General features: G+C 44.1%; 1 protein-coding gene across 3 annotated transcripts in view; it reads left to right on the top strand.

Annotated features, from left to right (window-relative positions):
* The window catches only part of LOC113029840 (uncharacterized), a 272,650-nt gene that overhangs the window by 25,953 nt on the left and 224,924 nt on the right, over nucleotides 1–21,773 (top strand). The gene's annotated exons all lie outside the window — the stretch shown is intronic.

The following is a 21,773-nucleotide window of genomic DNA, read 5'->3' as shown; positions in this document are numbered from 1 at the left end:
ACTCCACATAAAATGTAATAAATAAATCATATAATACAAAAAACAACTATTTACATTTCAACTTTTAACTATTTAAATTTTCAGCTTTTTCCTTTTACAAATTTAAAGTGAAACAACACAAAACACTGCAAACCACAACACAATTAAATATAAATTAAAATATGAAAACAAAAAGAAGATGCATATTCTCTGTCATATGGACCTGCATGAATAAACTTTCTGAATCCTTTATCATCTGCAACTGAAAATAGTTGTGGATGATTACTATACCTTTCTAATGTGGCGTTGTTGTCCCTGGCTCTCTTTCTCTCTCTCTCCCTCCTTCTCTGTTCCTGTGCTACTGCTGTAACTACCGCCCCTCCCCCCTCTGCCCAGGGCAAAGCACAAGGCTCGTGAGAGAGAGGGTGAGAGAAAGAAAAAAAACCCAAACCACAGCTCCCAAAAAGGAGCCGGCTCGCGTCGTTCACGTCAAAGATCCAGCTCTAAGAGCCATTTCGTTCGCGACCGACACATCACTAAGACAGAGAGAAAGAGGAGCAATGTGTGGAGATATTTTATGGATGTAAATGAAAATGCTGGAGAACAGCTGGAAGGCATGTCAGCACCTAAAGCCAGAGGGGACCACAACAAGCTGTAGAGTTCAACTTTCAGCTCGTTTGTTTGCAGGGTTGTAAAATGGGCAGCATAGTGGCTCAGACCTGACAGGAGGAATGAGCAGTTTGCATGTTCTCCTTATATTTCTCAGTTTTCTGTGGGTACTTTTTCAGCTATCCAAAAACATGCACCTCAACTGGAAACTCAAAGTGAAAAGCTGAGTTAGTTTGAAAATAAAAGAGATCATTTAAAGATTTAACCAATGCTAATTTTTGATTTTATCCAAAACATAGTTGATGGTAAAGGACTGAACAGGTCTCCAGTAAATCTAATCAACTTCTACATGGATGTTTTACTGGATAGATTTGACACAAAGGAGCACAGTAGTTCCATAACCCAGTTGTCCTCCAATAGTTTCCACCTACACAGATATGAAAACACATTTTTAGGATGATTCCTCATCCTTTCTGTCACTCCTCAGCGTGCTGAACACATAAAGATTGCAAAACAAAAAAAAATCCCTGCTGGGATTTGAAACTAGGATCTCTGTTTAGTTACACCAGTTCTGGGATGGAAATTTCTTCTAATTTTAAGTATTGTTTACATGTTTTAACAATCTCACCTCTGTGTTACTTAGTTATATACATATGTAATGGCATCACACGTGTGTCAAACGTTATTTTACACATAGTGGGGCGTTATGAGTAAGTTAGACTGAGACATACAGATGCCTCTTTGTTAGGCGGACCGCGAGACCTCTCTGAGCCCTAGAGAAGGAAGAGGCCTCTCGAAGGAAAATTGGGAATGTGAATATCGCGAGTGACAATTAAATGGAGGATAAGTTGTAACTTTGTCTCTGGAGGAATAGGCCTGGAGGTATAGTTCCCCCTCCGGGATGGGGAAACGTGAGAGTAGTGGAATGTTCTTTGTCTCTGTCTGTATTTAAGGAAGGGCTGTGTCTTTTCCTTTAGCGATCACACAGCAGTGCCTATACTGGATGCTCTGTCTCATGCACATGATGATAATAATCTTCCTTCCCTCTCGTCCTGTCTGTGTACAAAGTGATCAGTTCCCTCCACTTGTATCCTCAAAACTCTGGGAATACAACAAGCAACTGGTAAGTACACACCACTTCTCAACGCCAGGAACTAACTGATTTCTCTCAACAATCCAGTGTCCATTGAGGCTCAGCTCCTCTGTTAAGTAGCCCCTCAGATGCGGCTGATCAGCAACAGCTGAGTGCCATCATCTTACAGGTGTGGCTGTTTTAATGGCGGGTAACTCTCCGAGATGCCCCCCTGGAAAGCCCTGAAGACTGCTGAACGCACACACTCCCTTTCCCTTAGCAAAAATGAGAGACAGGGAGAGAAACACCAAAAAACCTAAATGGCACCGGGGTAATGCGGCCATGACAAACAGGCAGCATGCTGCCATTTCATAGGCTCTCAGACCTCTCTGAAAACGTCGAACCTGGAATTGGCTGGGCCGCACTATGAATTCTGGGATATGGTGGGCCACGAAGGAAACATCCGCCCATCCTTCAATTGGAGGAATAATTTCTGTTTTACAACTTCAAGATATCTCTGAACATTTTTGTTAAACGTGCCAGTTCATCACAATGAATTGGTGTAATATCACAAATAAACTGCATGTAATTTCTTTAGTGCACTCATAAACCCATAGCAGACTGTTAGGAGACATTTTACCACCATCTTGGGGCTTGGAAGGATGAATGGAAGGTACTAAGTACCTGTCTGGTGTGTCAATGCATCCCATGTCAAAAATATCCAATACTGTGTCACTTATTGGACACTGGATTTGAGAGTAGTGATAGTAGGAGAATATCCCACTGTACCTACAATAAATAAAACACATGGATCAGGTTAGTACACCATTACTGTTAGGATAAATTACATGTTAATTTCTTTCTCCTTGCTCCTGCAGAGTGGCGTCCCGGCTGCATTGGTCACATCCTACTCGACCTCGACCTCACATCTCAGAAGGAAGGACACTGGAAGACAGTCAGCAATTTGGCACTGTCAGGTTCAGTGACAAAAACCTAAGAGCTGGAAACTACAAAAATACTAAAGAATAACTAAGGGAACTAGAAATAGAAAGATAAAACCATGAAAAAGTACAAAATCACAGAACATTAAATAATCAAAAACATGGGTCACCGGACCCAGGACCATGGCAGGCTCATTATAACGTGAGTTCCACCTGCTGCACGTGCCCATATCAGCACTGTGACGTTTCCCCTTTCTCTTCATCCAGAGGAGTGTTTTAATGCCAACTATTTCTTGTCATTTCCTGATGGTTTAATGGCTGTTTGTAAAGATGAGGTTAATTATAAGCAAGCACACCGATGCTGCACCTCCCACTGCTGCTGCCGGGATCCGGTCCGAACATGGTTTAATTGAGCTCCATGGACTGAAACTGTTCTCGCTGCATCCCAAAAGGTTGAGTCTGTTCATTTGTTTTCAGTGGTTTCGTCACTGATCGAAGTGACTTCTTCAGCCTCAGCTGACTGCAGGTTTCCCCAGCCTCATAAACGAACAGCAAAAAAAAAAAAAGCAGCAACATCTAAATGCCCTCTGCATGGATAATGCTTTCCACCTGGTGAGACTGGCAGATGAAATGAAGTTGACCAGGCTTCTGTCTGTGAGGGTACAGCTGTGCAGCTTCACTGCAGATGTTCCCGTCATGTCTGCGAGTTTCAGCAACAGAAACTGATGGAAGTTCTCGTATTAGACTTCAGATTTGTTTACAGATATCGTTACTAATTTCTTACTAATTAGAAATTTTCTAATTTCTTATTTTGTGGGTTTTATTCTGTTTGTATTTGTGTGATTAGCTGATGCAGTTCTGTTGATTACACTGATGTCTTTCCTGACCAGGACAAACGTATTTTACTTTGAAAGTTTTCCTCATTAAATAGATACCTTTTAAAAATTGTGTGTTTTTGTGTGTTGCATGGCACTTTGCAGCAGTTTACGGAAAATTTGTTTGGCAGCGTGCTGTGCTCGAGTTCCATCGTCCCTCCGCCCGTCAAACACTTCTTTAATCTCTTGCACGAGCAGGCGCATGTGAGGTACTCTCACTCGAACGCCAAGCATGGAGACTCAGCAGACGTGTTGGGTTCCCAGAGTCGAGCAATTTCTTTACACTGCCCTCCATCATACGTGAAACTTAACAAAACGACCAAGCTTTTGTAACTCCATCAAGCACTTCTACTCAATCAAATACCATTAGCAGTTTATTTTGCACAATAATAAAATTCATAGTATGATGAAGTGATTCCTCACTGGGGAGTTCCAGGGAGTAGCGAGGAGCAGCATACTCAGCCATGTTGTTCAGCCCGTACACCACACAGCAACTCAGTGCACCGCGGGAGATCTCCATGTCTCAGGCATCAGACCAGGCCCCAGTCTTGACATTGTAGTATTCAACATTAGGGGTGGTGGTGAAGCCGTTGTAGCCCCCTGCAACAAACAGGCAGTCATGCATCACAGAGATGCCAAAGTTGCTGCGGGGGCTCAGCACGGGGGGCATATCCAGCCAGGTGTTGGTGTCAGGATTGTATGCCTCGACAGTCTGCAGACGAGCAGTTCCACTGAAACCACCTACCTATATGAGGAAAACAGAAATGTGAAGATGAGGAAGCTCTAAGCCATTTATTAGAATGACTGACAGACAGACAGATGATGGCCAACTAAAATATCTTCTATTAATAATTTATTTTCATGACTCTGTGTCCTACTGTCTTTGCACATGCTCATTGTGCTTACTGCAAATACATGGCCTGCAAAGGTGATGACTCTGAGGCTGCTACGCCGAGTTTAATATGCAGCACACATATTTTAAGGAGACCAGACAGCTGGCAGCAAACAGTTAAAACTCTATGAAGTGATGCCAAAAAACTGTTTCTCCAAATCTTCACAGTTAAAAGTATTTTGCGTATTTTAATGAATAAAGATGGCGGTTTATAAAATTCACTGTATGTTAGAGATGAGTGATGATACAACAAATACTAGTGTCTGTCCAATACCAAGTAAATACAGGGCCAGTATTGCTGATACCAATGCCAGTGTAGATATGTTTAACCTATAAAGGCAGATGTGAGTGAAGTTGCCCCCCACCTTCTTCAAATCCAACAAAAGTGGTATCAAACGTTTGTGCAGGTTTGTGCTGCAAAAATGTTCTTTTGTGCTACTATCATTTTAAAGATATTAATAAAAATTTCTAGAGGTCATCAAAGGTCAACCAGCCCCCCCACATTAATGGAATCAAACAAGATTGGTGTCAATCAATTGTGCAATGTTTGTGCTGGTTTGTGCTGCTAAAATTGTCATTTGTGCTGCTTCTGTTTTAAAGATATTAATGAAAATGTAAAGGTCAAAAGGTCAACCTTTACCCAAATCAAACAAAATTGATGTTAAACGTTTGTGCAGGTTTGTGCTGCAAAAATTTTCGTGTGTGCCGCTATCATTTTAAAAATATTAATAAAATAACGTCTTGATGCGTGCTTAATCATCCAGGTAAGTAAATCCCAAAAGGTTGATTCTGTTCATCTGGACATTTTCAGTGGGAGAAACATTTCGTCACTCATCCAAGTGACTCCTTCAGTTGGAAGAAGTTGGAGTTGGAGTTCAAGTTATTTTTACTTCCAATAGTGTTAACATACTACACAGGTCAATGACTAGATTTTTTTACATTTTCATTGCAAGTGGCAGTTAAAGCACTTACAATGAAAGTGCAGTTAATTAAAGCAGTTAATTAAAAGTAGTCTATATAAATGTAAATGCTGTAATATGATTATTTTAATAAACATTTAACTTGGATGGATTCAATGCTGGTGTGACCACAGTGCACACGTCTGCTGTCGCTCACAGTGGTCCAAGGGACACTCGGGGAGTTTGTGCGTTCACTCAGACACGTGAAACATTAGAGGGAACATTGGTGGGAGGGCCAACTTCATTCACATTAAAGGCAGCTGTGGAGGAGAGCAGTGTGTAATGATATATGAGATGAATTCTGAACACATTTGAATGACTTTTACTTCCCACAATAATGAGTCAACACAATAAAAACACACATGAAATGTAAATGTACATGTCTCTAAAACTTTGACTCTGCTTCTGCTGTTTAATGTCTCATAGCCTAGGCTATAAATAACATAGAGCTAAAAATCAACATTAAAAGGTTAAGCCATTTTTCATGGAGTGTGTTTGAAGTATACACTGCAAAAACTCAAAATCTTACCAAGTATATTTGTCTTATTTCTAGTCAAAATTATCTCATTACACTTAAAATAAGACACAATCAGCTACAGGGCAACATTTCAGTAAGCTAAAGGAACTTGTTTCAAGACAGTGAATCTTGAAACTAGAGAAAAACTAGAGATTTTTCACTTGTTCCATTGGCAGATTTTTTCACTTATTTTAAGCTAAAATATCTTGTATTAAGTGAAAAAATCTGCCAATGGAACAAGTGAAAAATCTCTAGTTTTTCTCTAGTTTCAAGATTCACTGTCTTGAAACAAGTTCCTTTAGCTTACTGAAATGTTGCCCTGTAGCTGATTGTGTCTTATTTTAAGTGTAATGAGATAATTTTGACTAGAAATAAGACAAATATACTTGGTAAGATTTTGAGTTTTTGCAGTGTACTTTTCTTTTACATTTCCATAAAGAAAAAAATAGACATTTATACGATTCAGTGTTCAAATATCAATCTCGTCACAGTAGCATCGATCTAATAGCACATCCACTCTGTCTTTTTCTCAGCTGCAGCCATTCCCCAACTCTCTGTGAATGGTACTCATGGCCATCAGTGGTCTTTGATCAGTGGGTTTTGGTCAGTGGTTGTTGATCAATGGTCATGAGAATTTGCATAATTATGATTAACCCTTGTATGGTGTTCGGGTCTGTGAGACCCGTTTTCACTTTTTTTCAAAAGAAAAATTAAACAATTAATTATTTTTTCAACCTGAAATTCATTGGCTTTGGCTTATTTTCTGTGAAGAACATAAATCTGAACTAATTTTCAATGACCTCATACTGTACCTCCCCCCACGCATTTACATTACATACAAGGTATTCGGGTCCACTGGACCCAGGTCTAGTAAAAGTGTTGAAAGTGTAGGTCCTGTGTTCCCACACTCTGTCCTCCTCCTTTCTGGTGCTGCTGATAGTGTTTTCTTCCCCTCCTGCTCCGCACAAAGTTGCAACATTGTTGAAAATTCAACTACCAACACCGTCTGCTCTGACATTCCCACACATTTTACCCTCTTTCTTGAGGGATCCAAATTTTATTTTCTCATACCCTGTCCCACCTGCAAATTAGGGGCATAATACTATAAATAAGACTTTGCCGGTGTGGTTCTTTATCACAACTGATCAAGATGGCAAAAGATTATCTGCTGCGAGGGCCATCCAGTTGATTTTGGAAGAGAGAGGGGCTTCGGATGATGATGTTGACAAAGAGGTTTCAGAATATTTCACATTTCTGAAAATTCAGAGTCTGACAGTGACTTTGAAGAAGAGGATGAGGTTGAGCACCATTTAGTAACAAAACGAAGACGAGTACCCCATCTGCAGCCAGCTCCAGGACCAGAACAAGCCCACCAGACAGCAAGTGAAGAAATATGGATGTCAATAACTGGTGAAATTGAATGGTCTTCTTGCCCAAGAAATGAGCCACCCTGCAGAGCTGTTACTGTAATAAGCCAGGGCCAACACAGCTGGCAGTTACTCATGTGCAGGACATCAAGGCTTCATTTAAGCTTTTCATCCCAGATTCCATCCAGAAATTTTTTCTGGATTGCAGTAATCTAGAAGGAAGGTGTGTTTTTGGAGAGAGGTGGAAGGAGATGGACCAAATTTACTAAGAACCCCAAAGGCCTACTTTGGGGTTTTTATCCTTGCAGGAGTTTTCAGGTCCAAAGGGGAATCCACAGAATCCTGTGGGATGCAGAAACCGGCAAGAACCTTTCCGTGCATCAATGTCTCTGGAAAACTTCCACAAAATTTCCAGGATTATCCGTTTTGATAACCGAGACGACAGACCAGCTCGACTGCAGAGAGACAAGCTAGATGCCATCAGGACAGTGTGGGATAAGTGGGTGCACCACCTCCCCCTGTTTTACAACCCTGGGCCCAATGTCACCATTGATGAGCAGCTGATCCCATTTAGTTGTGAAACATATTGCTTCACGAGTAAATGTGTTGTGTCTTTCCACTCACTCCACTTGATTATAACTGATTTATTTTATAACATTTTATAAAAAAACAAAACAAAAAAAATGAGAAGCACATTGATTGATTGAGCATGCATCAAGAAGATTTTTCCTGCAGTTACCTGTGAAATAATATGGCATGCTGTATGGTAACTGTTATGATTCAGACATCAGTACTTAACTCTTACCTTCAGGCTCTCATTAATAATGAGATGAACACAAGCATTCATACATCGTTTCCTAGGGGCTTGTTTTGCTGATGACTGTTGCATCTGTCCATGTCTAACCTCTAGTTTCTTCACTCTCTCCATGAGCGCCTCCTTCTGGCTGCTGATGTATTCAGTGAGCATGCCGCCTGTCCTCCAGCACTGTGGACAGCTGATGTTCCTCTGGATAAGTTCTGTCTTAACATTTATTGGTCGGCTCTGAGTCTTTGGGGGGAAGAATTCTATAACATAGCAGAGATAATCCTCCTTAGGACCCGGCCTTTGCGGTCAACGTGGGCCGGGTCAGGGTGCACAATCAGAGTCTTGTCCATACATTCTGACTTTTTAACGGAAAAAAATGTCACAATCAGTCAGAAAGTCTATTCTTTCTACTGAATGAATGTCCATAGAACGAACCGCCTTCACCTCACTTCTCTCAGCCGTGAGAGAAAAACAGTCCCCATTACTATTTACAGGTGAAGCAATAGGGGTAAAGTCAACATCACTCACCATTGCCTGCTGTTCTGACGAATGGGCTCTGGCTGTAGTGTGGAATGACGGCGGAGGCGCCGCTTCCTGCTGGATGGCACTGGTGACAATTGAGAAATGACGTCCTCGTCCTCATCTTGCGATGACATCTGGTGGCTTAGCTCACCCGCCAAGCAGGAGGCGGGTGAGCTAAGCGGCAAGTAGTGGAACTCTGTGGCCGCGGTGTGGAAACGCCTCTCCCCCGCGGCGATTGCTGCTGTGCAGCGGACGACTCCGCGGCGAGCTTCCTCCCACCATCCAAAGACATGCCCCACTATGTGTAAAACAACATTTGACACACATGTGATGCCATTACATATCTATATAACTAAGTAACACAGGTGAGATTGTTAAAACATGTAAACAACACTTAAAATTAGAAGAAATTTCCATCACAGAACTGATGTAACTAAACAGAGATCCTAGTGTCAAATCCCTGCAGGGCCCAAATGCTCTGATTCCTTGTCATTGCTCTCTTGTTCTAATGAGCAGAGCTCGAGATCTTAAATGAAAGAACTTTTTTTTACAGAAAGTCTCACTCAGCAAACTGTCGTCTGTAGGGATGCTATCTTTACGTGTTCAGCACGCTGAGGAGTGACAAAGAACGTGGCACCATCCTAAAAAAGCAGTTTTCAAATCTGTGTAGGTGGAAATTATTGGAGGACAACTGGGTTATGGAACTACTGTGCTCAAATCTATCCGGTAAAACATTTATGAGTAAATTTGATCTCTAACCACAAATCACCATCTAGAAGTTGATTAGATTTACTGGAGACCTGTTCAGTCCTTTATCATTAACTAGACATGTTTTGGATAGATTCAAAATTTAGCATTGGTTGAATCTTTAAATGGTCTCTTTTATTTTCAAACTAAGTCAGTTTTCAGTGGGTGACTTTGAGTTTCCAGTTGAGCTGCATGTTTTGGATAGCTGGAAAAGTAACTTTTACTTATAGAGCTCGTGCGAAATAAATAAATCAAGTCCAGTTTTACTCTCATATCGTCCAGCTTTCTGATTAGTTGTCTTCTTTCAATATCATACTTCTGACAATGCAATAAAACATATATTTCCTGTTCCCTACTGCAGTCACACTCCCCTGTACAGTGTTTTCCTATTGAACGTAATGTGCTATTAAAACCAGTGTGTCCGAATCTAAGTCGAGATGTAACCGTCTACTCTCTCCTGTTTCTTCCTGTACTTCTCATGTCTCCCACTTTCCTTTGGATTTTGTAAAACCATCGCCCTTTCCTCTCTTCCCTCCATTGCTTTTGCCACCTTTCCTTCATTTTCTGTTGTATTCTACTCTCAATCTCCGTCCTACTAACACTAATAATCATATCTGTTACTCCTCTTTCTCACTCTCTGCAGCCTGCAGATGAGTCACGTGACTGCACAGTAACAAGCCACAGCAGGACAGGAAGAAGGGGAAAAGTGAGTCTACCGCAGAAGAGGTGTTTGCACAGGCAGAGCTGCTTTTTCATCCACAGCGAGTAAAGTAGTGAACTCAGAGGAGCGAAACAAACTATTAGTGATGGCCAAATGAAGCTTTCTGAAGCTTGTATTGAAAAACGCTTCATTACTCGAAGCTTTTCAACACAGTCCTCTCTGGTGACATCTGGTGGCCAAAAATATGAAGAGCAGCTTGAATCCATAAAATAAAACCAACTGCTTCATAATGATTGCCCACTCACTCTACAGAGTGGAGTTCTGTCTGATATGGGCCGCCGTTGTGTTGCTTCTAACGTGTATTTTTTGGGGTTAAAAAATGTGGTTTATTTGTTTAATAAATAATTTTGACCAGTAAACTCTCCTTGTTCAAACATGCACCATGGTGTGGTCTTTCTTTGCTTTTCACTTCTTGATGTTGGTAAATACAATAATTGGAAAACACCACATTACATATAATATACATGTAATAATGTACAACACATTATGGAGTATGCTTCTGCTGTGAGGTCCTGCCTCCATGCACTTATGCAATTAATCGCAAGATGGGTGTATTTATCAATAATATTACATTGGGGAAATTTTCCTATACATATTTCTGACCTGGGGGTAGAATTGATTGTGAAAAGAAAAATGCTTATGAACTTGCAAATTAAATACATGATGCTTTTAAGGTAGCCCTTTTTAAAATTTTTATTTAAGAAGCGAATTTGTTCCACTGTGCGATGGCCGAAACTGTTCCTTTTTGTTGAGATCATTTCTCCTGCATTAAGGAAAATCCCTTCACATGGCACAGAGGAGGCTGGAGTGCAGACAAACTGGTAGAGATGCAGTTATACAGTCTACCTGGGCCCCACAAACTATCAGCTATAGAGAATAAATAGATTAAATTGCTGCACATTTGGCAGACTAACATTTTAACATTAATTAAACAATAAAATATATATTTTTTTAACATTAAATGTAACGAGTCAAATGGAAGTTTTTCTAAAGTTATTTGATGATATTTATATTATGAAAAACAGATTTTTGACATTTTGAGTTTTTCCCATTTAATTCATCCTGATCAATTGGGTTTTATCCCCAATAGACTTTCTTTCTCAAATACTAGATGTCTCTTAAATGCAATGTACTCAACAACACTGCCCAATTCTGCTGTGATTTCACTTGATGCCCAGGTGGAGTTATTTGTTTGCTACTCTTGACAAATTTGGATTTGGGCCGAAATTTTTGAATATGGTTAAGTTGCTTTACGCTTGCCCTCGTTCCTCGGTCCTTACCAACCATGAGAGGTCGCTCCCGTTCCTCTTACACTGTGGGACCAAGCAGGGTTGTTGCCTCCCTGCAACGCTCCCTGCAACATATCTCTGGTATAAATTGTGGCACATCAGAGTACACCATAGGTCTTTATGCAGATGATATAATATTGGCTCTTTCAGACTTAAAGGTCTCCCTTCCACCACTTCTTAAACTGATTGACACCTTTGGCCACTTATCAGGGTTCACCATGAATTGGAAGAAGTTTCCTGTCTAGTTTGCCCTTTAAGGTCTCCCATGATTATATTTCATACCTGGGTATTAACATCCCTAGGAACTCAAAACTCCTCTTCAGGCTTAATTATTCGGTGCTAACTGATGAGCTCAAGTGTATGATAGATAAATGGAAACTTCTCCCACTTTCAGTGATTGGCGGTATCAATATAATTAAAATGATTGTGCTCCCTAAATTCACGTACCTATTCCAGAACGTTCCCGTTTTTCTCAGGTATTTCTTTTTCAAAGGGCTGGATGCCATTATCATGCCTTTTATTTGGGCCTACAAGCCCCCCAACATCTCGAAGTGTCATGGTCCTGCGGCCATGACTCAGTGACTTTGTGTTTGTGTTCCTTATTGTTATTATTCTCTTTATTATTCTTGGGCTGTTTTGGGATGGTTTGTATTTTGGGATTTTGGATACTGGGTTTTTGGGTTTGTACTCCCTCTATTGGTCCCTGGTGTTAGTGTTCCCCTGTCTCGTCAGGTTAATCAGGTCCAGCTGTGTCTCCCACCTGTGTGTGATTTCCCAGTGTCTCTCTGTGTACTTATAGTGTATGTTTGCCTCTGTTCCTCGTCGCGTCGTCTGTGTTCATACCCTGTGAAATCCCCTGCGTGCTCTCCCTGCTGTTCTCCCTTCATGTTCAGGTTTGCCACTCCTTTGTGTAGTTTCACCCAGTTTAGTTCATCCTTAGTTCTGTTTTGCCATCTCCACTTTATGTTTGATATCGTCAATAAATCGCCTTCACATCTGAGAAGTGCTGCATTTTGAGTCCTCCTTTCCACTCTTTACACGGCCGCTGCCCCGGACCGTGACAGTACGACGCGACCACAACATGGACCCAGCAGCGCTTAACCCGTCCAAGGAGCTACGGGAGAATCTAATCGATGCCACACAGGAGCTCATCGACCTGTGGCTGGAAAACATGGGGGGGGGGGGGAGTCCCAGCGCGCTATAGAGAGGCGGCTACAGCGTCTGGTGACCGGTCTCCCATGGCTTCTAGGCTCGCTATGTCTGTGGGAGCGGGAGTTTCTCCTTTTGGACCTTGGATTACACCCCCTGTCTGCATTCACTTTCGAGCAGCCCGATGCGGTGAGTGAGCGGGATGTATTACTTTCCCCAGTTTCCGGGACTTTGTTTTCTGGGGCTATTCAGAGCGGGATGGGAGACTGTATGGATCGCTTACCTACCTTCGTGGTAACGGATCCTTCCCAAGTGGGCGTGTACAAACCCGCTGTAAAACTGACAGACTGTGTCGCTGCCGCTCCTTCTGAGCCAGGACTTTATTGCCATTCTCCGGCTCAGTTCTGTGTCCAGCTACAAGCTTCCAAGTCTGTAGCTCCACCGTTAGCCTCCCTAAGGGCACAATTACATGTTCTGCCGCCGCTCCAGTCAGCCACTCAGCCACCACCACCGCTAGCATCGCCGCAACCCATAATTCAGTTAATGGCTGAGTCACAACCTTCACACTGCTTTTCCACCGCTGTTTCTGAGCAGGGAGACAAACTGTTTCACTTCGGACTTCCTCAAAAGCTGGCAACATTAGAGACTGTTGCTCACTCCGGGGCTTCCCCAGAGGCTGGGTTACTGCCCTCAGCTTACTCTGGACCCCTGGTGGCCAAGATGCCAGCTGTGAACTGCACCGGGCTGTCACTGCCTGAGCAGGGTCAGTGCTCTGCGCAGTTGCAGCCCTCCTTATGTGTGCCAGAGGCCCATGTGCCTACTGGTTTTGTTTCATGTGTGCCAGAGGCCCATGTGCCTACTGGTTTTGTTTCGTGTGTGCCAGAGGCCCATGTGCCTACTGGTTTTGTTTCATGTGTGCCAGAGGCCCATGTGCCTACTGGTTTTGTTTCACGTGTGCCAGAGGCCCATGTGCCTACTGGTTTTGTTTCATGTGTGCCAGCGGCCCATGTGCCTACTGGTTTTGTTTCATGTGTGCCAGCGGCCCGTGTGCCTACTGGTTTTGTTTCATGTGTGCCAGGGGCCCCGGTGCCCGCTGGTTCTGCGGCTGTTTTTGCTGGGGGGCCCGAGGAGCCCGTCCAGCCTCCTGTTTCACTAGCTGGGGGGCCCGAGGAGCCCGTCCAGCCTCCTGTTTCACTAGCTGGGGGGGCCCGAGGAGCCCGTTCAGCCTCCTGTTTCGCTAGCTGGGGGGCCCGAGGAGCCCGTCCGGCCACCTGTGGCTGCCTTACCACCTGTGGCTGCCTTACCACCTGTGGCTGCTTCACCACCTGTGGCTGCAGCGCCACCTCCGGCAGTACCACCACCTGCAGCGCTACCGCCTGGCCCAGCTTCTGCCTCGCCTGGCCCAGCTTCACCTTCGCCTGGCCCAGCTTCACCTTCGCCTGGTCCAGCTTCAGCTTAAGCTTCTGCTTCAGCTTCGCCTGGTCCAGCTTCAGCTTCTGCTTCAGCCTTGCCTGGTCCAGCTTCTGCTTCACCTTCGCCCGGGTCCAGCTTCACCTTCGCCCGGTCCAGCTTCACCTTCGCCCGGTCCAGCTTCACCTTCGCCCGGTCCAGCTTCAGCTTCTGCTTCAGCATCGCCTGGTCCAGCTTCTGCTTCCTCATCAGCCTCGCCTGGTCCAGCATCAGCTTCAGCGTCCTCATCAGCCTCGCCTGGCCCAGCTTCAGCGTCCTCATCAGCCTCGCCTTGTCCAGCCTTCGTGTCTGCATCCTCGTCTGGTCCAGCCTTCGTGTCTGCATCCTCGTCTGGTCCAGCCTTCGTGTCTGCTTCATCGTCTGGGCCAGCCTTCGTGTCTGCTTCATCGTCTGGTCCAGCCTTCGTGTCTGCATCATCATCTCCGCCTGCTGCGGTCCCGGCTTCCGTGCCCTCAGCCTCAGGAAGTGCTGCCTGAAGTGCGGCCACTTCGGAGGTGGGGTGCTCCCGGCCTCTCGGCCTGGGGCTCGGTCACTCAGGCACAGCTGGCTGCCGGCGGAGCTCACAGGCGCGTCACTGCAACTCCCCCTGGCTTCTGCTCCGCAGCTTCTGAATAAGCCCTCATCTGGGACTCTCCTCAGCTCTTTCTGGGACAGTGGCGCAGCTGCCCCTCTGTGGGTCTTCCTTGGTCTCTTGTGTTCTGGGGGCCTCTGGATGTCTGGAGTTTTGATCTCCTCCATACCTGCTTGATACCATAAAGGACAGGGCTGTGGCTCCCCACACTCCCTAGCAGATCATTACATGGAGAAACCTTTGGAATGCAAGCATGCTGATCCACACAGGTATGCACACAGGTGTACACATGGGTATTCACAGACGCAGACTACAGCTTTCTTGGCTGCTGCCTCAAAGCACACTGTGCGCTGTCTATCTTGCGTGCTGCACAATACCGTTTATTATTTAGTAACTATTGATATCTACTGCTAGCTAGTTTATTGTGATGGTGCTTTTTTTTCTTATTATGTTGCTCTTTGTTGTTTGCTTTCTCTTCTGTTTTTTTTTCTCCATACAGGTGACCCAGGTGTTTTGGTTTTTTTGTTTGTTTGTTTTTTTTTTCTCTCTTCCCCCCCCTTCTCACCGTCTCTTCTCCCCTTTGGTTTTCTTTCTCTCCCTCTCTTTTCATGCATCACCATCAACACAGGAGCACCTCAGGGATGTGTCCTCTCGCCACTGCTCTACTCCCTCTACACTTCAGACTGTGTGGCCACCCATGACTCCAACACCATTGTGAAGTTTGCTGACCACACAGTGGTGTTGGGTGCCATCTCCAACAACGATGAGGCGGCCTACATGGATGAAGTGAAGAATCTGGCATCGTGGTGCCAGGACAACCACCTCCAGCTGAACGTCAGCAAGACCAAGGAGCTGGTGGTGGACTTCAGAAGGGGTCAGCACAGAGACTACAAGCCCATTATCATCAATGGAGCTCCAGTGGAGAGGGTGCAGTCCTTCAAGTATCTTGGTGTCCACATCTCCTCAGACCTGACATGGGCTGCCCACATTCAGGTCCAGACCAAAAAGGCTAGGCAGCGCCTGTATCACCTACGACAACTGAGGAAGTTCAGGGTCTCTCCAAAGATCCTCAGGATTTTCTATACAGGCGCTGTGGAGAGCATCCTCACACAGAACATGACATCGTGGTTCGGGAACAGCTGTGTGAAGGACCAAAAAGCTCTCCAGAGAGTGATCCGTACAGCAGAACACTGCTGCAGGATTGCTCTCCCCCCGCTTCAGGACACCTACACCAGGAGATGCCGGACTAGAGCAGCGCAGATACTGAAGGACCCGTCCCATCCTGGCAACAAACTGTTCCAACTTCTGCAATCTGGTAGAAGGTTCCGCATCATCCGGGCAAGGACAGAGAGACTCAAGAGGAGCTTCTATCCCCAAGCCATACGTGCCCTAAACACACACACCCGCCCTCTCACATCATCTATAACTGACTGAGACAGGACTCTCTTCCAGACACTCTAAACCAAGGCACAATGTACATTCCAAATTCCTTTAATTTTAAATATGTTTATATTGTCTATCCTGTAAAATAGTCAGATGTCTATTCATATTAATGTACAGAATTCACCTGCTTGCTGCTACTACTGCACATTCACCCAGTGTATATACTACCGTATTTTCACGACCATAAGACGCACTGTGCTAAAAGGCGCAGTCTCAGTTATGTGTGCCATTACTGTATTTAACACACACACATAAGGCGCACTGGATCATAGGGCGCATACAAGTACCGTATGCGTATTTAAAAATAAAGCGGGAGCAAACCTGAGTTCGGTACCTTACTCACATTTTTATTACCAGTAATCGTCATCATCAACAACACACAAGCATACAAGTGTGCGTATTTAAAAATAAAGCAGGAGCAAAACAAAGTTTGGTACTCACATTTTTATCATCAATCAAACCCATCGAAGTCCTCATCCTCTGTGTCTGAATTGAACAGCTGCGCTAAATCTCCATCAAACATGCCAGGTTCACTTTCTTCACTGTCAGAGTCACTTTCCGTGCCGTGCGGCTCCTCGGAAATGATGTCGGCTTTTGCGGAAGCTCGAACAACAGTGCCAGCAGCCATGTTAGCCCAAGCATCTACAATCCATTGGCAAATTGTGGCGTAACTCGCCCGGCGCTGCCTTCCACTCTTGGTGTGGTCTCCATCGGTCATCCATCGCTGGATGTGTTTGTCGCCGATGTGTTTGCTGCAGTAGGAGCGGAAGATGGCCAGCTTTTCCTTATAATCCGCTGGAAGTTGCTGCGCTACCGTAGTCCTGGTCCGGATGGAAAAAGTGAAAAGTGAAAGTGAAACTGCTTTTAGCCGAATGGTGACCGTCGAAACGCTTCTCCCGCTCGTTCTTTGCTCGATGATCGCCTTATGTCTGCGGAAACTCAGCTGCGTCTTCTTGACCTGTCGGAGCTTGTTTTCCAGCTTCCTCCACTTGCGAACCATCGATTCATTAACCTTAAATTCTCTCGCCGCTGCTCGATTTCCATGTTCCTCCGCGTAGCTGATGGCCTTCAGTTTAAACTGTGCTTCGTAAGCGTGTCTCTTTGCCATTTTCAGGGTTGTTAAAACAACGGTGTCCTGCATAACGCACATACCTGTTCTTTTATACAGGTATGTGCGATAAAGTCAACGCACACACTTCACCCTTTAGCGTTCTCATGGTGTTCTCTACTACGTCCTCCTTACAACACAAAGGGCGCACAGCGCTATAGGGCGCGCCGTACTTTTTGAAGAAAATCTAAGACTTTTAAGTGCGCCTTATGGTTGTGAAAATACGGTATATATATATATATAATGTTCTTCCTCTACACCCCCCCACATGTCGAGGAGCGTGTCAGGCTACATTTCACTGTGTGTTATACTTGTATAACTATGCATGTGACAAATAAAGAACCTTGAACCTTGAACCTTGAACCTTCTTTCATTCTTTCCCCCTGTCATATCCCACAGTCATGTCTGTCCCGTTTGTAGCAACTGAAAATAAAATAAATTCATAATTATAATAAAGGTCGATCAAATGGACCAATATGGCAAGGCCATGATGATCCACTTGGTAAAATAAATCCGCTTGGCATCTTTCTTGGCCTTAAGACAACAATTCTGATGGCTATAGATCCAAACGGGACAAAAAAAAATAAAAAAATTAAATACTCTAGGAACAACAAGTAGGCCTGCAGATCGAGAGTGAAGTGCTCTAATAGGGTGATATGGTACTACAAGGTCATTAAGATAAGATGGGGCCTGATTATTTAAGACCTTGTATGTGAGGAGCAGGATTTTGAATTCAATTCTGGATTTAACAGGAAGCCAATGAAGGGAATCTGCTCTCTCTTTCTAGTCCCTGTCAGGACTCTTGCTGCAGCATTTTGAATTAGCTTAAGGCTTTTCAGCGAGTTTTTTGGACTTCCTGATAATAATGAATTACAGTCATCCAGCCTGGAAGTAATAAATGCATGAACTAGTTTTTCAGCGTCACTCTGAGACAGGATATTTCTAATTTTAGAGATGTTGTGCAAATGGAAGAAAGCAGTCTTACATATTTGTTTAATATGAGCGTTGAAGGACATGTCCTGGTCAAAAATGACTCCAAGGTTCCTCACAGCGTTACTGGAGGCCAAGGTAATGCCATCCAGAGTAAGAATCTGGTTAGATACCATATTTCTAAGCTTTTCAGGGCCGAGTACAATAACCTCAGTTTGATCTGAATTAAGAAGCAGAAAGTTAGCGGCCATCCAGGTCTTTATGTCTTTAAGACATTCCTGCAGTTTAACTAATTGGTGTGTGTTATCTGGCTTCATGGAAAGATAGAGCTGGGTGTCATCAGCATAGCAGTGAAAATGTATGCTATGTCTTCTAATGATGCTGCCTAAGGGAAGCATGTATGATGTAAACAGAATTGGTCCTAGCACTGAACCCTGTGGAACTCCATAATTAACCTCAGTGTGTGTAGAGGACTCTCCATTTACATGCACAAACTGGAGTCTATTAGATAGATATGATACAAACCACTGCAGCGCAGTACCTGTAATACCTACAGCATGTTCTAATCGCTCTAATAGGATATTATGGTCGACAGTATCGAATGCTGCACTGAGGTCTAGCAGGACAAGCACAGAGATGAGTCCACTGTCAGAGGCCATAAGAAGATCATTTGTAACCTTCACTAAAGCTGTTTCTGTTCTGTGCTGAGCTCTGAAACCTGACTGAAACTCTTCAAATAAACCATTCCTCTGCAGATGATCTGTTAGCTGTTTGACAACTACTCTTTCAAGGATTTTTGATATGAAAGGAAGGTTGGAGATTGGCCTATAATTAGCTAAGACTGCTGGGTCTAGAGATGCTTTTTGAGTAAAGGTTTAACTACAGCCAGCTTGAAGGCCTGTGGTACATAGCCGATCATTAGAGGTAGGTTTATCATATTTAAGATCGAAGAATTAATTAATGGCAGGACTTCTTTGAGCAGTTTTGTAGGAATGGGGTCTAAATGACACGTTGATGGTTTGGAGGAAGTAATTATTGAAGTTAACTCAGAAAGCTCAATTAGAGAAAAAGAGTCTAACTTAGCATCAATGGTACTAAGAGTAGCTGTAGATAATATTACATCTGTGGGATGATTATTGGTAATTTTTTCTCTAATGATAAAAATTTTATTTGTGAATAAGTTCATGAAGTCATTACTAGTTAACGTTAAAGGGATGGTTGGCTCAAAAGAGCTCTGACTGTTTGTCAGCCTGGCTACAGTGCTGAAGAGAAACCTGGGGTTGTTCTTATTTTCTTCAATCAGTGATGAATAGTAAGATGTTCTGGCTTTGCGGAGGGCTGTCTTATAAAGCAGCAAAGTATTTCTCCAGGCTAAATGATGATCCTCTAGATTTGTGACACGCCATTTCCTCTCCAGATTACGAGTCATCTGCTTTAGGGTACGTGTTTGAGAATTATACCATGGAGTCAGGTACTTCTGATTTGAGGCCTTAGTTTTCACAGGAGCTACAGTATCCAGAGTCGTACGTAGTGAGGAGGTGAAATTATTAACAAGATAATCGACCTCTGTTGGGGTAGCGTTCAGATAGCTGCTGTGCTCTGTGTTGGTACAGGGCATTGGAGATGTTAACAGTGGGTGGATTATATTCTTAAACTTAGTTACAGCACTTTCAGAAAGACATCTACTTTGATAAAGTCTACTCTTCACCGCTGTGTAATCAATTATTGTAAATGTAAATGTTATCAGGAAATGATCAGACAGGAGAGGGTTTTCAGGAAACACTGTGAAATGTTCAGTTTCTATGCCATATGTTAAAACAAGATCTAGAGTGTGATTAAAGTGGTGGGTGGGTTCTTTTACATTTTGAGAGAAACCAATTGAGTCCAATAACAGATTAAATCCCATGTTGAGGCTGTCATTTTTAGCATCTACATGGATGTTAAAATCACCCACAATAATTATTTTATCTGAGCTCAGAACTAAATTAGATATAAAGTCTGAGAAATCAGACAGAAACTGTGTGTAAGGCCCAGGTGGACGATAGATGATAACAAGTCAGACTGGTTTCTGAGTTTCACAGCTGGGGTGGACAATGTTAAGCATCAGGCTTTCAAATGAATCAAAACTCTGTCTTGGTCTTTCATTAATTAATAGGCTGGTGTGAAACATTGCTGCCACACCGCCCCCTCGGCCTGTGCTTCGAGATTTCTGGTAGTTAGAATGACTCGGGGGTGTTGATTCATTTAAACTAACATAATCATCCTGCTGCAACCAGGTTTCTGTAAGGCAGAGTAAATCAATTTGTTGATCAATTATTAAGTCATGTACTAACAGAGACTTGGAGGAGAGAGACCTAATATTTAATAATCCACATGTCACTGTTTTACTCTTTGGTTCAGATGTGGATACTGTATTGTTCTTTCTTTGTAATTGTTTATGTTTAAGTTGTTTGTTGCTGGTTTTTAGTTTGTTTTTTGTCTTTTTGGAAGCTGACACAGTCTCTATGGCAGGGGTGCCCAATCCCGGTCCTCGAGAGCTACCGTCCTGCAGCTTTTAGATGCATCCTTGTTCCCACACACCTGAATCAAATGAATGGCTTGTTATCAGGCCTTTGCCAAACACGATGGCATGCTGAAGAGATCAAACCATTTGATTCAGCTGTGTTGGAGTAGGGATGCATCAAAGCCCTCCTCAACAAGAAGAAGAGGGCTTTCAGAGGGGGCAACAAAGAGGAGGTGAGGAAGACCCAGGTGTTACTAAAGGACAAGATCAGAGAGGCTAAGGACAATTACAGGAGGAAGCTGGAGTGGAAACTCCAGCAGAACAGCATGGGAGAGGTGTGGAGGGGCATGAAGACCATCACTGGATTCAGGCCAACCAACAGCAGGGGAACTGAGGGAGGTGAGAATAGAGCCAACGAGTTGAATCTGTTTTTCAATAGATTCGACACCACAGTGTCTGCTCCCACCCCCACAACCTCACCTGTAGTCAGCCTGGAATCCAGAGCCACACCACTGTGCCAGCCTCTCTCTTCACATGTTGCCTCCTGTGAGATTCCTGACACCCCTCCCCCACCCATCACCTTCACTCAATACCAGGTTGAGATGCAAATGAGGAGACTTCACTCAGGCAAGTCTGCTGGACCAGACGGAGTGAGTCCCCTTGTCCTCAAGACCTGTGCCCCCCAGCTGTGTGGAGTCTTTCATAAACTGTTTATGCTGAGTCTGAGTCTGCAGAGGGTCCCGGTGTTGTGGAAGACATCATGCCTCGTCCCTGTACCAAAGACGCCACGTCCCAGTGGCCCCCAGGATTACAGGCCTGTGGCACTGACCTCCCACATCATGAAGACCCTGGAAAGGCTCATCCTGGACCAGCTGCGACCCATAGTAAGACCACACCTGGATCCCCTTCAGTTCGCTTATCAGCCTCGTCTCGGAACTGAGGACGCCATCATCTACCTGCTCAATCGTGTCTACACCCATCTGGACCAGCCGGCGAGCACTGTGAGGGTCATGTTTTTTGACTTTTCCAGTGCTTTCAACACCATCAGGCCGACCCTCCTGGGTGATAAGTTAGCAGCGATGCAGGTGGATGCTTCTCTGGTGTCCTGGATTGTTGATTACCTGACAGGAAGACCACAATATGTACGTCTCCCACAGTGTGTGTCTGACAAGGTGATCAGCAACACAGGGGCACCACAGGGGACTGTCCTCTCCCCCTTCCTCTTCACCCTCTACACCACAGACTTCAGCCACTGCACAGAGACCTGCCATCTTCAGAAGTTTCCTGATGACTCTGCGGTGGTT

This window comes from Astatotilapia calliptera, chromosome 9 (genome assembly GCF_964374335.1).
Source record: "Astatotilapia calliptera chromosome 9, fAstCal68.1, whole genome shotgun sequence".
In the NCBI taxonomy this organism is placed as follows: domain Eukaryota; kingdom Metazoa; phylum Chordata; class Actinopteri; order Cichliformes; family Cichlidae; genus Astatotilapia; species Astatotilapia calliptera.
This window is presented reverse-complemented; position numbering and strand designations above follow the sequence as displayed.